This window comes from Pseudophryne corroboree, chromosome 6 (genome assembly GCF_028390025.1).
Source record: "Pseudophryne corroboree isolate aPseCor3 chromosome 6, aPseCor3.hap2, whole genome shotgun sequence".
NCBI classification, from domain to species: Eukaryota; Metazoa; Chordata; class Amphibia; order Anura; family Myobatrachidae; genus Pseudophryne; species Pseudophryne corroboree.
The window spans coordinates 707,244,316-707,261,690 of record NC_086449.1 but is presented as its reverse complement, the minus strand read 5'-3'; positions in this window follow the sequence as shown (position 1 = coordinate 707,261,690).

Below are 17,375 nucleotides of genomic sequence, written 5' to 3'. Positions count from 1 at the left end.
ATCGAGCACAGTGGCCAAATGTAGTGCTCTGATTTCAACAGATAGACCACCCTTGAATCCAAGCAAAGTGAATGAAGGGCTCCATCCACAAGTCCCACATACTTTGCGGAATTGCTCCGTCTTAGCTCCTCCTTCAATTTCTCCAGCTACTTCTGCAGAAGCCTGATGAGGGGAATGACCTGACTCAAGCTGGCAGTGTCTGAACTGAATTCACGTGTGGCAAGTTTGAAGGGTTGGAGAACCTTGCACAAGACGGAAATCATTCTCCACTGCGCTTGAGTCAGGTGCATTACCCCTCCTTTGCCTACAGTATATCGTAGGTGGATGTATAGGCTTGAATGGCCTTTTGCTGCTCCTCCATCCTCTGAAGCATATAGAGTGTTGAATTCCACCTCGTTACCACCTCTTGCTTCAGTTGATGGCGGGGCAGGTTCAGGAGTGTTTGCTGGCGCTCCAGTCTTCGACACTCAGTGGCAGAATGCCGAAAGTGGCACGCAATTTTTCGGGACACCGACAGCATCTCCTGCACACCCCTCTCATATATTGGTGGTGTTGTCCGATATCACAAATCCCCAGAAGAGTCCAATTGGGGTAAGCCATTCTGCGATGATTTTCCTCAGTTTCCGTAAGTTGTCAGCTGTGTGCCTCTTATGGACAGCGGTGATAAATAGCGTAGCCTGCCTAAGAACGAGTTGGCGTTAGCGAGATGCTGCTACTGTTGCCACTGCTGTTGTTGCTGCGGGAGGACATATATCTACCCAGTGGGCTGTTACAGTCATATAGTCCTTAGTCTGCCCTGTTCCACTTGTCCACATGTCCGTGGTTAAGTGGACACATGATACAACCGCATTTTGTAGGACACTGGTGAATCTTTTTCTGACGTCTGTGTACATTCTCAGTATCGCCTGCCTAGAGAAGTGGAACCTACTGTAGATGGGATTTGATACCGGGGACACACTATCTCTATCAAATCTCTTAGTGCCACTGAACTAATGGTAGATACCGGACACACCTTTAACACCAACATAGCTGTCAAGACCTCAGTTATCCGCTTTGCAAAAGTATGACTGCTGTCATATTTCATCTTCCTCACAAAGGACTGTTGGAGAGTCAGTTGCTTACTGGAAGTAGTACAAGTGGTCTTCTGACTTCCCCTCTAGTATTTAAAAAACACTAGTGATGTCTGGCGCTATTGTATATATATATATATATATATATATATATATATATATATACACATATATATATATAAATATATGTAATTGCGAGTGGGTGCCTATATACACAGTCAAACCCACTCCGCACAGGTATCAGGGAATTAATCCAATACTCTCATACCTCACAAGATCTATCCAGCAGCAACAAAGGTGAAATGGCCTGTGGATATGGCCAACACAATCCACCCGATTTTTAAAAAACCGGGTGTGAACTAAAACAAACAAAAAACCCCCCTTTGCGCTATTCAGACTCAATTAGAGGCAACAAGGCTTGAATAATCTCAAATAAGATTATAATTACAAGATGATTTTCTTATCTATAAAATTGATCAAATATGAACATATATAATTCATTAATAACTGTAATATGCGCATATACATAAAAATAAGACTAAAACATTAATAATAATACAACTACTAATGAGCATAAGAGGTGGATCATATAACTAACTGTGACCACAGTGGGCTAGACACTGATAACATCCTTGCTTTTAATTTTCAAATAAGACCTTCTCATCAAATGTGTTCATGAGTCATTCATAATTAGATATCATATGGTGTAATATATTTGAAGCCTTTGTTTAAAGATCTCTCAATGAATAGAATTCATCCAATTGCTCACATATACTGATGGTGCTTTACTTGTGGGATATCATTCAAAAAGGTCATGGAGGAAGTAATACACACCCGGGACTCTTAGTGCATCGCAAGCACCTGTGAGAACAAAGCTCCCGTCTCAATTGCCACAAATGATGTCCTCCGTCTCCCACTGAAACTGGCTCCCGTGCACACACCTGTATTGGTTTGGAGAGAGAAGTAACAGTCCGGCTCCCGGAGCCCCGCGCACTGCAGGCGCTAGAGATAGATTCCGCTCCTATTTTCCAGCCGCCGCATATAGCGTCCTCTCGTCTCCTGCGTGTCAGTCTCAGACACCGCTGCACTTCAATGAGAGCTAACAGCCAAGGTCCACCGGGTCACAGATAGGGCACTTTCTCTGACGCGTTTTGCTTCTAATTGAAGCTTCCTCATAGAGTAAACAAAGGCTTCAAATATATTACACCATATGATATCTAATTATGAATGACTCATGAACACATTTGATGAGAAGGTCTTATTTGAAAATTAAAAGCAAGGATGTTATCAGTGTCTAGCCCACTGTGGTCACTGTTAGTTATATTCCCCTCTAGTATGACAATCGACTCCCAGCAGCAACAATAGCAGCGGCAGCAACATCAGGCGTACCACTCAAGGATACTATGGAGGAATCCCAGTAAGGAGAGGACTCCTCAGTCTTGACAGTGACATGGCCTGCAGGACTACAGACGTTCCTGACTGAGGAGGAAGTTGACGTTGAGGGAGTTGGTGGTGTGGCTTGCAGGAGCTTGGGTACAGGAGGAAGAAGGGATTTAGGTGTCAGTGGACTGCTTCCGCTGTCACCCAAAGTTTCACAACTTGACACTGACTTCTGATAAATGCACAGCAGGTGACGTATAAGGTAGGATGTTCCTAGGTGGTTAACATCCTTACCCCTACTTATTACAGATTGACAGAGGCAACAGATGGCTTGAAACCTGTTATCTGGATTTGTGGAGAAATAATTCCACACCGAAGGGGTGGCATTTTTGGTAGTTTGCCCAGGCATCACAATGGGCTTCTTCGTCCCAGGACAACAGGTGTCTCCCCCGGTGCCTGACTTAAACAAACCACATCACCATCAGAATCCTCATCGTCAACCTCCTCCTCAGCGCCAGCAACACCCATATCATCATCCTGGTGTACTTCAACAGTGACATCTTCAATTTGAATATCAGGAACTGGACTGTGGGTGCTCCTTCCAGCACTTGGAGGGGGCATGCAAATGGTGGAAGGAGCCACCTCTTACCGTCCAGTGTTGGGAAGGTCAGGCATCGCAACCGCCGACACACTTGGACTCTCCTTGGGGATTTGTGATACCATCTCATAGCGCACAGTTCTTTTCTGTGCTCTTTCCAGCTTAACTCTTTTAATTTTTCTAGCGGGAGGATGAGGGCTTCCATCGTCATGTGAAGCTGAACCACTAGCCATCAACATAGGCCAGGGCCTCAGCCGTTCCTTGCCACTCCATGTCGTCATTGGCATATTGGCAAGTTTACGTTTCTCCTCAGATGATTTAAATTTCTTTTTTTGGTTCTTTTTGCTGAACTTTGGCTTTTTGGATTTTACACGCCCTCTACTATCACATTGGGCATCGGCTTTGGCAGACGACGTTGATGGCATTTCATCGTCTATGTCATGGCTAGTGGTAGCAGCTTCAGCACTAGGAGGAAGTGGTTCTTCTTGATATTTCCCTATTTTCTCCTCAAAATTTTTGTTCTCCATAATATTTTTGGGAGTTATTTGAGACAATATGCGGCATAGGAATGACTGGAATGACTGATGAGACAGGACACTACCACTGGTCTGATACAGCACAACAGGTTGTTGTTATAATTATTATACTGCAGCAGTGGACATATAGCAGCAGCGTATATCGTCACTAGAATTACTGATGACACAGGACACTACCACTGGTCTGATGCAGCACAACAGGTTGTTGTTGTTGTTGTTGTAATTATTATACTGCAGCAGTGAACATATAGCAGCAGCGTATATCATCACTGGAATTACTGATGACACAGGACACTACCACTCGTCTGCACAACACAGCACCACTTATACAGCTACACTGGATATATGGCAGCGGAGAACACCAACACTGTGACTGCCTGGACTGATACAGCACAATACACTGAGTGACTACACTGGACTGTACTGAGCAGCACAACACTTGCCACCCCACTTTCCCGTCCCAACACACAGACACTAAACACTGAGGACACGTCCTCTCTATACACTATCCGAGACTGGAGTGAAAATGCCCGCGATGCGCGGCTCTTTATATGGAATCCAAATCCCGCGAGAATCCGACAGCGGGATGATGACATTTTGCCCCGTTCGGGTTTCCAAGTCAGGTGGGAAAACCCGAGCCGGACTCCGATCCGGGCTCGGAAGGCAAAGTTTGGTAGGGTTCGGTTCTCTGAGAACCGAACCCCCTCATCTCTAATGGAAAGGGTTGAATTAAAAGTTGCAGTTAATGTGACATTTGCAGTTTAGCCCAATGTGTCTCTGGATGTTTTATCAGCTCACAGAGAACGTCCAGATGTGGTGGTGGCATGTTCCTGGAGTGGAATTTAGGCATGAACTTTGATGTTTGCTGGGTGGGGATCCGGTTAGCATACCGGTGTTCGGGTTGCTGGCACTTGGAATACTGACAGCAGAATCCTGACACTGGTCAGAAGACCGATGCCAGGATCCCAACATCGATCACAATGCTGACGCTGGAATCCCAACTGTCAGAATTCCGATTGTAAGTATCAGGGGTGTATCTAGGGGTCTGAGCTCCCCTGGCAAAGAAGGGACTGGCGCCCCCCTCCCCGCCCACACCGCTACATTTTCAGAATAATTACACTCTGTATTTAGAACTTTCACTTAAACCTCCCTCAACTCCACTCACACCTCCCCCTCACATATGGTTGGTCTAGTCTCACTTTGGGGGGAAATGTATGATACCGTATAAGTCTACCCACTTCGCCTATTTACCAAGCAAAGCAGGAAGCAATAGCGACAAGATGTAAGAACATCTTGTTTGCCAGAGTGTGGGTGTGAAAATTCCCTCCAGTGATCCCTGATGCTCTCACCCCCTGGCCGGTTCCAGTGCGCATGCATCCTGGAGCCGGCAGCCGCTACAATGGTTGTCAATGGGGCTGATACCACTTCTCCCCCATAACAAACTATCATAAATCTACCCCATTGTTTGAAACCCTGTAATTTTGCCCTGTTCTAGCCTCATCTGCGTGATGTGTGACGTCACACAGCCACCCTGCAAAATTTGCCCAGACCCGTTTGCCCAGTGTCACCCATGCAACGCCAAAACTCCGCCTTGCAACAGCCTTGCCTGTCAATCACATAGGTGGTCGCATCCATATTACCCCCCAAAACACAGTGCCCCAATGGTACCTGGCCTTTTTCTTTCGTCCTATAAAAGAGTGCAGGGAACCAGGAGAGTGTGGTGAAGGAAGGCGGTCCCTAGGGATAGCTGTGAAGCAATGTCGGACAGCCCCCATATGTGTAGTTCCTGAATCCCTGGGGATGGCTGAGTTTGCGGGCAGCACAGGCTCAAAGCCACATGGCCACTGTGGAGGAGCAGCAACGGGTCCAGCGGCAGTCACTGCCCTGAGTGTGAGCACATCCCACACTAGCCTGTGAGAAGCTGTCAGTGAGGAAGGGTAGGGGGCAGGACCGTGTGCTGTGGACATAAAGGCAGCGCTGGTGCCGCTGCACGGCCCTGCCAGCAGGCTAGGCATCTCCAGCCCCTGTCTTAAATGCTGTGCACACATGCGACCAAACACGCTTTCACTGTGTAACAGCGGCTACTGATGAGAGAGGGTGCCAGGCCAGGGTGCCCCCTCCTCAGCAAGCGACCCTGGCGAGTGCCATCCTGGCCAATGCATAAATACGCTCCTGGTAAGTATGCCAGGGAGTGTTAGGCTGCGTGGGGGTGATGGTAGGTTTAGGCACTAGAGCGAGTGTTAGGATTAAGCTATGGGGAGGGAGTATTAGGGTTATCACTAAACAGGAAGGGTTAGGCTTAGGCACTAAGGGGGAGGGTTAGGGTTAGGGTGTGAGGGGGAGGATTAGACTGCGGGTAGGAAGGGTTAGTGGGGTAGACGGGGAGGGTTCAAATACGTTCCTAGCAGGTGTAGGGATTCTGTGTGTCTGGATGCCACTGTTGGTCTTCTGACTGCTGGGAACCTGATACCATCCAGCTGGGAAGACCATAAATATACACCAATGGGGAGGCAGTCACTTGACTGCTGTTTGGGATCCCCAACAATGGAAGGCCAACTAATCAGCCTTTGTAAAGGGCCCCATACACTAGAACGATAATGCCTGATTTAATCCGGTTTCGGCCATTCGGGCCGATATATCGGATGAAATCGGGCATTTTGGATGTGTTTTACATCCGATCCGATGCACGTTCCCATGAGTTCTGTGTGTTGTCCTGCATCAGACCAGTGGTAGTGTCCTGTGCATCAGTCAGTCCAGTGACCAGTCACAGTGGTGGTGTCCTCTGCTGCCATATGTCCAGTGCTGCTGTATAATAAGTCCCTTACAGTGTCGCTGTGTTGTCCTGCATCAGACCAGTGGTAGTGTCCTGTGCATCAGTCAGTCCAGTGACCAGTCACAGTGGTGGTGTCCTCTGCTGCCATATGTCCAGTGCTGCTGTATAAGTCCCTTACAGTGTCGCTGTGTTGTCCTGCATCAGACCATTGGTAGTGTCCTGTGCATCAGTCAGTCCAGTGACTAGTTACAGTGGTGGTGTCCTCTGCTGCCATATGTCCAGTGCTGCTGTATAATAAGTCCCTTACAGTGTCGCTGTGTTGTCCTGCATCCGACCAGTGGTAGTGTCCTGTGCATCAGTCAGTCCAGTGACCAGTCACAGTGGTAGTGTCCTCTGCTGCCATATGTCCAGTGCTGCTGTATAATAAGTCCCTTACAATGTCGCTGTGTTGTCCTGCATCAGACCAGTGGTAGTGTCCTGTGCTGTATATTATTCACTCCAAATAAAGGTTATTAACATGTAATCCAAATATAATGTTTACAGGGTTTGCCCTGTGTGGTGTAGGGGTACGCTCTCCTGAGTTGCATATTGTGTTATATAACTCCGGAAAAATTTGGAGGATAAAATAGGGAAAGATCAAGAACCACTTCCTCCTAGACAGTGCTGAAGCTGCTGCCACTAGTCATGACATACTGTAGACGATGAAATGCCATCAACGTCGTCTGCCAAGGCCGATGCCCAATGTCATAGTAGACGGCATGTCAAATCCAAAAAGCCAAAGTTCATTAAAAAGACCACAAAAATGAAATTTAAATGGTCTGAGGAGATTAATTGGGGTCACCCACAAGAGTGACCCCAATTAACTCGCGGTTAACCGCAGACCGCAAAGTTCCCACCATTGGTTATAATGGAGCGCCGCTATGCTACATTGTAACCAGTGCGCTCCTCCTGATTGACAGGGCAGGAGCGCACAGCCAATCAGGAGAGTGCCATGACGTGGCGCTCCCTGATTGGCTGAAGGGACCCTCGTTGACAGGAGTCACAGGGGGTCCCGCCAGTCGGGGAAAGGGGTTCCATGTGTAAACATGGGACCCCTTTCAGTTCGAGGTTCGGGTATTTCGTTTTTTAATTTAACCAGTACGTGGATTACAAGGAGAAAGAAGAGGACCAATCTACACAGGATTGTTTGTAAGTATACATTTTATTTACAGGTACCCCATGGATTCTACTGGAGAAGAGGGCCGAGGGGCTCCGTGTCAACATAGGTAAGTATGTATGTATGTAAGTGTGCATGTATGTACATTAAAGTTGTACTTTCACGGTGTCTGTGTTTTGTTTTTATTTGGGTATTTTTTTTTGTAGTAGAACTACAGGTACCAGCGGGCCCGATTTTCCCCAACATGCTGGTACTTGTGGTTCTCCAAGTACCATCTTGCGCTGGGAGGCATGCTGGGACTTGTAGTTCTGCTACAAAAAACAATATTATTATTTTACACAAAAGGCTATCAGCCTCCCATAAACCACCCACGGATGGGGGGTACAGCCTCGGGCTTCTCCCCTGGCCCTTGGGTGGCTGGAGGGGGGGACCCCTTGATTTAAGTGGTCCCCACTCCTCCAGGGTACCCCAGCCAGGGGTGACTAGTTGCGGATGTAATGCCAGGGCCGCAGGGACCAATATAAAAGTGTCCCCTGGCTGTGGCATTATGTCCCTGGTTAGTGGAGCCCGGTGCTGGTGATAAAAATACAGGGGACCCCTATATTTTTTGTCCCCCATATTTTTTGCACCAGGACCAGGCGCAGAGCAGGGTGCTGGTTGTTTAAATATTGGGGAACCCCAGTAATTTTTTCCCCTGTATTTTTACAACCAGGACCGGCTAAAAGAGCCCGAGGCAGGTTATGCTTAGGAGGGGGGACTCCCACGCAATTTTTTTAACCTATTCCCACACCTTCCCACTGATAAGCATGCACAGATCTCACTGATCCGTGCATGCCTATCAGAATACGGGGGGAAAAAGCAGGTCTATTTGAAAACTGCTTTTTTTTACGATTTGTACTTTTTCACGGCAGTGTTTGGCTTTTGACGGCAGTGATTGAGAATACACTTTTTAGTAAATTACCGAGTTGTATAAAATAACAGGCGTGTTTGACCGATGGTGTGTTCATTCGTATTTTTTTTGTCTACCTTAAAAAAAAATACGAATGCCCTCATCACTGCCGAAATTTCAGTTTAGTAAATTCCCGAGATGACACTTTGAACAAAAAACACAAAATCCGTCAAAATCGGGAGCTTAGTAAATACACCCCCAGGTGTCAAGCCATGTGATGCCTCTGTTAATTTGTAATAAGTAGAGATGAGCGGGTTCGGTTCCTTGGGATACGAAACCCCCCGAACATCATCCATTTTACACGTTTCCGAGGCAGCCTCGGATCTTCCCGCCTTGCTCGGTTAACCAGAACGCGCCCTAACATCATCATCCCGCTGTCGGATTCTCGCGAGATTCGTATTCTATATAAGGAGCCGCGCATCGCCACCATTTTCACTCGTGCATTGGAGATTGAACGGAGAGGAAGTGGCAGCGTTCTCTCCCTGAAAAGCTCCGTAATCTGTGCTCGGTGTGCTGCAAATATCTGTGCTCAGTGTGCTGCAAATAATCTGTGCTCAGTGTGCTGAAAATATCTATGTTCTCTGCCTGAAAACGCTCCATATCTGGGCTCAGTGAGCTGCAAATATCTGATCAGTGGCTGCATTGTGGGGACTGGGGACCACCAGTATAAGTATATACATGATGTGGCCATTCACTGGTACCTCGTGACAGAACGTATACTGGATTCCCCCACAATGTAATTTTATATTAGTGATGTGCACCGGACATTTTTCGGGTTTTGTGTTTTGGTTTTGGATTTGGTTCCGCGGCCGTGTTTTGGATTCGGACGCGTTTTGGCAAAACCTCACCGAAAATTTTTTTGTCGGATTCAGGTGTGTGTTGGATTCGGATGTTTTTTTGCAAAAAACCCTCAAAAACAGCTTAAATCATAGAATTTGGGGGTCATTTTGATCCCATAGTATTATTAACCTCAATAACCATAATTTCCACTCATTTCCAGTCTATTCTGAACACCTCACACCTCACAATATTATTTTTAGTCCTAAAATTTGCACCGAGGTCGCTGAATGACTAAGCTAAGCGACCCAAGTGGCCGACACAAACACCTGGCCCATCTAGGAGTGGCACTGCAGTGTCAGACAGGATGGCAGATTTAACAAATAGTCCCCAAACAGCACAAGATGCAAAGAAAAAAGAGGTTAAATAAAGTAGCTGTGTGGCTAAGCAAAGCGACCCAAGTGGCCGACATAAACACCTGGCCCATCTAGGAGTGGCACTGCAGTGTCAGACAGGATGGCACTTCAAAAAATAGTCCCCAAACAGCACATGATGCAAAGAAAAAAAGAGGTGCACCAAGGTCGCTGTGTGACTAAGCTAAGCGACCCAAGTGGCCGACACAAACACCTGGCCCATCTAGGAGTGGCACTGCAGTGTCAGACAGGATGGCAGATTTAAAAAATAGTCCCCAAACAGCACATGATGCAAAGAAAAAAAGAGGTGCAATGAGGTAGCTGTGTGGCTAAGATAAGCGACCCAAGTGGCCGACACAAACACCTGGCCCATCTAGGAGTGGCACTGCAGTGTCAGACAGGATGGCAGATTTAAAAAATAGTCCCCAAACAGCACATGATGCAAAGAAAGAAAGAGGTGCAATGAGGTAGCTGTGTGACTAAGCTAAGTGACCCAAGTGGCCGACACAAACACCTAGCCCATCTAGGAGTGGCACTGCAGTGTCAGACAGAATGGCACTTCAAAAAATAGTCCCCAAACAGCACATGATGCAAAGAAAAAAAGAGGTGCAATGAGGTAGCTGTGTGGCTTAGCTAAGCGACCCAAGTGGCCGACACAAACACTTGGCCCATCTAGTAATGGCACTGCAGTGTCAGACAGGATGGCACTTCAAAAAATAGTCCCCAAACAGCACATGATGCAAAGAAAAAAAGAGGTGCAATGAGGTAGCTGTGTGGCTTAGCTAAGCGACCCAAGTGGCCGACATAAACACCTGGCCCATCTAGGAGTGGCACTGCAGTGTCAGACAGGATGGCAGATTTAAAAAATAGTCCCCAAACAGCACATGATGCAAAGAAAAAAAGAGGTGCAATGAGGTAGCTGTGTGGCTAAGATAAGCGACCCAAGTGGCCGACACAAACACCTGGCCCATCTAGGAGTGGCACTGCAGTGTCAGACAGGATGGCAGATTTAAAAAATAGTCCCCAAACAGCACATGATGCAAAGAAAAAAAGAGGTGCAATGAGGTAGCTGTGTGGCTTAGCTAAGCGACCCAAGTGGCCGACATAAACACCTGGCCCATCTAGGAGTGGCACTGCAGTGTCAGACAGGATGGCAGATTTAAAAAATAGTCCCCAAACAGCACATGATGCAAAGAAAGAAAGAGGTGCAATGAGGTAGCTGTGTGACTAAGCTAAGCGACCCAAGTGGCCGACACAAACACCTGGCCCATCTAGGAGTGGCACTGCAGTGTCAGACAGGATGGCACTTCAAAAAATAGTCCCCAAACAGCACATGATGCAAAGAAAAAAAGAGGTGCAATGAGGTAGCTGTGTGGCTAAGGTAAGCGACCCAAGTGGCCGACACAAACACCTGGCCCATCTAGGAGTGGCACTGCAGTGTCAGACAGGATGGCACTTCAAAAAATAGTCCCCAAACAGCACATGATGCAAAGAAAAAAAGAGGTGCACCAAGGTCGCTGTGTGACTAAGCTAAACGACCCAAGTGGCTGACACAAACACCTGGCCCATCTAGGAGTGGCACTGCAGTGTCAGACAGGATGGCAGATTTAAAAAATAGTCCCCAAACAGCACATGATGCAAAGAAAAAAAGAGGTGCAATGAGGTAGCTGTGTGGCTAAGATAAGCGACCCAAGTGGCCGACACAAACACCTGGCCCATCTAGGAGTGGCACTGCAGTGTCAGACAGGATGGCAGATTTAAAAAATAGTCCCCAAACAGCACATGATGCAAAGAAAGAAAGAGGTGCAATGAGGTAGCTGTGTGACTAAGCTAAGTGACCCAAGTGGCCGACACAAACACCTAGCCCATCTAGGAGTGGCACTGCAGTGTCAGACAGAATGGCACTTCAAAAAATAGTCCCCAAACAGCACATGATGCAAAGAAAAAAAGAGGTGCAATGAGGTAGCTGTGTGGCTTAGCTAAGCGACCCAAGTGGCCGACACAAACACTTGGCCCATCTAGTAATGGCACTGCAGTGTCAGACAGGATGGCACTTCAAAAAATAGTCCCCAAACAGCACATGATGCAAAGAAAAAAAGAGGTGCAATGAGGTAGCTGTGTGGCTTAGCTAAGCGACCCAAGTGGCCGACATAAACACCTGGCCCATCTAGGAGTGGCACTGCAGTGTCAGACAGGATGGCAGATTTAAAAAATAGTCCCCAAACAGCACATGATGCAAAGAAAAAAAGAGGTGCAATGAGGTAGCTGTGTGGCTAAGATAAGCGACCCAAGTGGCCGATACAAACACCTGGCCCATCTAGGAGTGGCACTGCAGTGTCAGACAGGATGGCAGATTTAAAAAATAGTCCCCAAACAGCACATGATGCAAAGAAAAAAAGAGGTGCAATGAGGTAGCTGTGTGGCTTAGCTAAGCGACCCAAGTGGCCGACATAAACACCTGGCCCATCTAGGAGTGGCACTGCAGTGTCAGACAGGATGGCACTTCAAAAAATAGTCCCCAAACAGCACATGATGCAAAGAAAAAAAGAGGTGCACCAAGGTCGCTGTGTGACTAAGCTAAACGACCCAAGTGGCTGACACAAACACCTGGCCCATCTAGGAGTGGCACTGCAGTGTCAGACAGGATGGCAGATTTAAAAAATAGTCCCCAAACAGCACATGATGCAAAGAAAAAAAGAGGTGCAATGAGGTAGCTGTGTGACTTTGCTAAGCGACCCAAGTGGCCGTCACAAACACCTGGCCCATCTAGGAGTGGCACTGCAGTTTTCTAACGAGAGGATGAGTGCTTCCATCCTCATGTGAATCTGAACCATTAGCCATGAACATAGGCCAGGGCCTCAGCCGTTCCTTGCCACTCCGTGTCGTAAATGGCATATTGGCAAGTTAACGCTTCTCATCAGATGCTTTTAATTTTGATTTTTGGGTAATTTTACTGAACTTTTGTTTTTTGGATTTTACATGCTCTCTACTATGACATTGGGCATCGGCCTTGGCAGACGACGTTGATGGCAATTCAACGTCTCGGCCATGACTAGTGGCAGAAGCTTCAGCACGAGGTGGAAGTGGATCTTGATCTTTCCCTATTTTACCCTCCACATTTTTGTTCTCCATTTTTTAATGTGTGGAATTATATGCCAGTAATACATCAATAGCAATGGCCTACTGTACCGTACTGCTATATATTATATACTGGTGGTCAGTAAAATTATGCACTGTCCTCCTACTATATAATACTGCGCACAACTAAAATGCACCACAGGTATTGATGGATAGTATACTTGACGACACACACAGAGGTAGGTAGAGCAGTGGACTACTGTACCGTACTGCTATATATTATATACTGGTGGTCAGCAAAATTATGCACTGTCCTCCTACTATATATACTGCGCACAACAACTAAAATGCACCACAGGTATGGATGGATAGTATACTTGATGACACAGAGGTAGGTAGAGCAGTGGACTACTGTACCGTACTGCTATATATTATATACTGGTGGTCAGCAAAATTATGCACTGTCCTCCTACTACTGCGCAATACTTAAATGCACCACAGGCATGGATGGATAGTATACTTGACGACACAGAGGTAGGTAGAGCAGTGGACTACTGTACCGTACTGATATAATACTGGTGGTCACTGGTCAGCAAAATTCTGCACTGTCCTCCTACTATATACTACAATGCAGCATAGATATGGAGCGTTTTTCAGGCAGAGAACGTAGATATTTTCAGCATACTGAGCACAGATATTTGCAGCACACTGAGCACAGATATTTGCAACACACTGAACACAACTGAGAGAACGCTGCACACGTCCTCCCCCTATCATCTCCAATGCACGAGTGAAAATGGCAGCAACACGCAGCTCCTTATATAGAATACAAATCTTGCGAGAATACGACAGCGGGATGGTGACGTTCGGGCGCGCTCGGGTTAACCGAGCAAGGCGGGAGGATCCGAGTCTGCCTCGGAACCGTGTAAAATGGGTGAAGTTCAGGAGGGGGTTCGGATTCCGAGGAACCGAACCCGCTCATCTCTACTATATATATTAGTGATGTGCACCGGACATTTTTCGGGTTTTGTGTTTTTGTTTTGGATTCGGTTCCGCGGCCGTATTTTGGATTCGGACGCGTTTTGGCAAAACCTCACCGAAAATTTTTTGTCGGATTCGGGTGTGTTTTGTATTCGGGTGTTTTTTTACAAAAAACCCTAAAAAACAGCTTAAATCATAGAATTTGGGGGTCATTTTGATCCCATAGTTTTATTAACCTCAATAACCAAAATTTCCACTCATTTCCAGTCTATTCTGAACACCTCACACTTCACAATATTATTTTTAGTCCTAAAATTTGCACCGAGGTCGCTGGATGGCTAAGCTAAGCGACACAAGTGGCCGACACAAACACCTGGCCGATCTAGGAGTGGCACTGCAGTGTCAGGCAGGATGGCACTTCAAAAAAATAGTCCCCAAACAGCACATGATGCAAAGAAAAAAAGAGGCGCACCAAGGTCGCTGTGTGACTAAGCTAAGCGACACAAGTGGCCGACACAAACACCTGGCCCATCTAGGAGTGGCACTGCAGTGTCAGGCAGGATGGCACTTCAAAAAAATTGTCCCCAAACAGCACATGATGCAAAGAAAAAAAGAGGCGCACCAAGGTCGCTGTGTGACTAAGCTAAGCGACACAAGTGGCCGACACAAAAACCTGGCCCATCTAGGAGTGGCACTGCAGTGTCAGGCAGGATGGCACTTCAAAAAAATTGTCCCCAAACAGCACATGATGCAAAGAAAAAAAGAGGCGCACCAAGGTCGCTGTGTGACTAAGCTAAGCGACACAAGTGGCCGACACAAACACCTGGCTCATCTAGGAGTGGCACTGCAGTGTCAGGCAGGATGGCACTTCAAAAAAATTGTCCTCAAACAGCACATGATGCAAAGAAAAATGAAAGAAAAAAGAGGTGCAAGATGGAATTGTCCTTGGGCCCTCCCACCCACCCTTATGTTGTATAAACAGGACATGCACACTTTAACGAACCCATCATTTCTGCTACAGGGTCTGCCACACGACTGTGACTGAAATTACTGGTTGGTTTGGGCCCCCACCAAAAAAAGAAGCAATCAATCTCTCCTTGCACAAACTGGCTCTACAGAGGCAAGATGTCCACCTCATCATCATCCTCCGATTCCTCACCCCTTTCACTGTGTACATCCCCCTCCTCACAGATTATTAATTCGTCCCCACTGGAATCCACCATCTCAGGTCCCTGTGTACTTTGTGGAGGCAATTGCTGCTGGTGAATGTCTCCACGGAGGAATTGATTATAATTCATTTTGATGAACATCATCTTCTCCACATTTTCTGGAAGTCACCTCGTACGCCGATTGCTGACAAGGTGAGCGGCTGCACTAAACACTCTTTCGGAGTACACACTGGAGGGAGGGCAACTTAGGTAGAATAAAGCCAGTTTGTGCAAGGGCCTCCAAATTTCCTCTTTTTCCTGCCAGTATACGTACGGACTGTCTGACGTGCCTACTTGGATGCGGTCACTCATATAATCCTCCACCATTCTTTCAATGGTGAGAGAATCATATGAAGTGCCAGTAGACGACATGTCAGTAATCGTTGGCAGGTCCTTCAGTCCGGACCAGATGTCAGCACTCGCTCCAGACTGCCCTGCATCACCGCCAGCGGGTGGGCTCGGAATTCTTAGCCTTTTCCTCGCACCCCCAGTTGCGGGAGAATGTGAAGGAGGAGATGTTGACGGGTCACGTTCCGCTTGACTTGACAATTTTCTCACCAGCATGTCTTTGAACCTCTGCAGACTTGTGTCTGCCGGAAAGAGAGATACAACGTAGGTTTTAAATCTAGGATCGAGCACGGTGGCCAAAATGTAGTGCTCTGATTTCAACAGATTGACCACCCGTGAATCCTGGTTAAGCGAATTAAGGGCTCCATCCACAAGTCCCACATGCCTAGCGGAATCACTCTGTTTTAGCTCCTCCTTCAATGTCTCCAGCTTCTTCTGCAAAAGCCTGATGATGGGAATGACCTGACTCAGGCTGGCAGTGTCTGAACTGACTTCACGTGTGGCAAGTTCAAAGGGTTGCAGAACCTTGCACAACGTTGAAATCATTCTCCACTGCGCTTGAGTCAGGTGCATTCCCCCTCCTTTGCCTATATTGTTGGCAGATGTATAGGCTTGAATGGCCTTTTGCTGCTCCTCCATCCTCTGAAGCATATAGAGGGTTGAATTCCACCTCGTTACCACCTCTTGCTTCAGATGATGGCAGGGCAGGTTCTGGAATGTTTGGTGGTGCTCCAGTCTTCTGTACGCGGTGGCTGAATGCCGAAAGTGGCCCGCAATTCTTCGGGCCACCGACAGCATCTCTTGCACGCCCCTGTCATTTTTTAAATAATTCTGCACCACCAAATTCAATGTATGTGCAAAACATGGGACGTGCTGGAATTTGCCCAGACGTAATGCACGCACAATATTGCTGGCGTTGTCCGATGTCACAAATCCCCAGGAGAGTCCAATTGGGGTAAGCCATTCTGCGATGATCTTCCTCAGTTTCCGTAAGAGGTTGTCAGCTGTGTGCCTATTCTGGAAAGTGGTAATACAAAGCGTAGCCTGCCTAGGAACGAGTTGGCGTTTGCGAGATGCTGCTACTGGTGCCGCCGCTGCTGTTCTTGCTGCGGGAGGCAATACATCTACCCAGTGGGCTGTCACAGTCATATAGTCCTGAGTCTGCCCTGCTCCACTTGTCCACGTGTCCGTGGTTAAGTGGACATTGGGTACAACTGCATTTTTTAGGACACTGGTGAGTCTTTTTCTGAGGTCTGTGTGCATTTTCGGTATCGCCTACCTAGAGAAATGGAACCTAGATGGTATTTGGTACCGGGGACACAGTACCTCAATAAAGTCTCTAGTTGGCTCTGAATTAACGGTGGATACCGGAACCACGTTTCTCACCGCCCAGGCTGCCAAGGCCTAAGTTATCTGCTTTGCAGCAGGATGACTGCTGTGATATTTCATCTTCCTCGCAAAGGATTGTTGGACAGTCAATTGCTTACTGGAAGTAGTACAAGTGGTCTTCCGACTTCCCCTCTGGGATGACGATCGACTCCCAGCAGCTACAACAGCAGCGCCAGCAGCAGTAGGCGTTACACTCAAGGATGCATCGGAGGAATCCCAGGCAGGAGAGGACTCGTCAGACTTGCCAGTGACATGGCCTGCAGGACTATTGGCTTTCCGGGGTAAGGAGGAAATTGACACTGAGGGAGTTGGTGGTGTGGTTTGCAGGAGCTTGGTTACAAGAGGAAGGGATTTAGTGGTCAGTGTACTGCTTCCGCTGTCACCCAAAGTTTTTGAACTTGTCACTGACTTATGATGAATGCGCTGCAGGTGACGTATAAGGGAGGATGTTCCGAGGCGGTTAACGTCCTTACCCCTACTTATTACAGCTTGACAAAGGCAACACACGGCTTGACACCTGTTGTCCGCATTTGTGTTGAAATAATTCCACACCGAAGAGCTGATTTTTTTGGTATTTTGACCAGGCATGTCAATGGCCATATTCGTCCCACGGACAACAGGTGTCTTCCCGGGTGCCTGACTTAAACAAACCACCTCACCATCAGAATCCTCCTTGTCAATTTCCTCCCCAGCGCCAGCAACACCCATATCCTCATCCT